Raw genomic sequence first — 1,733 nt, 5'->3', positions numbered from 1 at the left:
GATCTGCAAACGCAGATTCAACACACGGAACGTAGGAGTCGCAAATGAAATTTCAAGACAGATGCACATGCGAGACGTGATATATTTTTACAAATTGGTATGATTTAATTTGCAAGTTTCCAAACATTTGAATAAATCATTACACCTTTGTGCAAATACCAATTTACAAGTCACAAATTTTGACTTTGCGCTTGCAAATTAAATTTACAAGTCACGAATGTTGACTTTGCGTTTGCAAATTATATCATACGCGTGGATTGCGGTGTTTGCATATACGAATAATATTGAGACATATCTCTCTCCATAGATGGGGACTTTGAAGTTTGAGATTTGGACCCCAGTTGGACTTAAATGTGTTCTAAGCAGACCCAATATGCAGCAGATGATAGAATACTCTATCACATACGACTGCAGCGGTGCATCATCTAGAGATTCAGTATCTGGCCAAACATTTCCGCATAGCGTAACGTGCACCATTCTCACCAAGAATAGACAGTGAAAATGATCTGTTGATAGTCTATAATGTCTATAATCGATTTTGTCGTTTCAATGTCTGTATCTGTAGAATGTGTCACATATTTTTCAAACTAAATACTTCCTGAATCTGTTTTAGTTTCAAAGCCCAGAATCCATCAGAATCATTTGTTACAAAGTATTTATTGTATTGTATTCATCAAAGGTAAACTCAGCAGCAGTTCAGTGAGGCAGGCCTCACGTACAGGTAGAGGTAAGCAGTGTGGCCCAAGCGTGAGAGTCTGTGAAGCTGTACTCAGGCTATATGTGCTAATTAGCCAAATTTGTAATAAAGTGATTTGTGTGAGCGGGATGTTAGGTCACTGATTTTGTCATGTGTTGAACTTCATAGCCTAACTTTGCGGCATGTACACTTTATTTTCGAAAATATCATGTTAAAAGTTTCACTTTACACAAGAAACAGGATGTATAATGTTGCTGTAGATACAATTAGTTCAATTAGTTCAAATTAGTTTGTTTACATTTTGGAAAACAAAGTTCACCAAATGAACTATTAGCAGTTCATTTTGCTTTGTTCCATTGAATGTACTGACACCTAGCACTGAATTACTTTGATATTGAAGAATTCTTAAAAATTGGAGGATTCTCAAGGATGCGAGTTCTGAAGCTTTTCCATTCCCTTTTTGTTTTTGAGGACAAATGTTGAAGAAAACATTTATGCTGATGTTCAAGCTCATAGTCACACTTTAAATCAGGTACTGACATTGGCCAAGTTCATCAAGTGAAAGACACAAAGAAGTCAGCAACTTCCTGGCCGCACAAAATCGGACAAAAGCCATAAGCCTTTATTAGTTTTTTTGTTATGATTCATACTGATATAAAAAACATGCTGCTAGCATGGCTATAAATGCTGTACCCGTCATTGCTATTATTTGTGCCCTGGTGTTTTAGCCTAGTTCAGCTGTACGGTGACACACCTTTTATTCAGCTTCCCTATCTCGGACCTCCAGACAAAGTTAGACAGTTTGGTGGAAGTTTGATAAATCATGGGAAAAAATTTGTGCCAACTTGATGGAATGCTCAGTTATTTATCTATTTATATTTTAAATGCTCCATTTGTGCTTTAGAGTCAAATATCATTACCCCTTCCGAGACGTCTTCCTTTAGCTCCTCCATGTCCACAGAGGAGTCAGTTTTCTTCAGCACCACCCGCATTACCTGCTTCCTCACTGCATAATCTGTTTGATTCAAGGGAATAG

General features: G+C 37.3%; 1 protein-coding gene across 1 annotated transcript in view; it reads right to left on the bottom strand.

Annotated features, from left to right (window-relative positions):
- Window positions 1–1,733, bottom strand: part of LOC118334840 (cadherin-18-like) — a 60,667-nt gene that overhangs the window by 3,696 nt on the left and 55,238 nt on the right. The gene's annotated exons all lie outside the window — the stretch shown is intronic.

The sequence above is a fragment of the Morone saxatilis genome, unplaced genomic scaffold (assembly GCF_004916995.1).
Source record: "Morone saxatilis isolate NCDOM2014 unplaced genomic scaffold, NCSU_SB_2.0 Contig23, whole genome shotgun sequence".
Lineage (NCBI taxonomy): Eukaryota > Metazoa > Chordata > Actinopteri > Moronidae > Morone > Morone saxatilis.
This window is presented reverse-complemented; position numbering and strand designations above follow the sequence as displayed.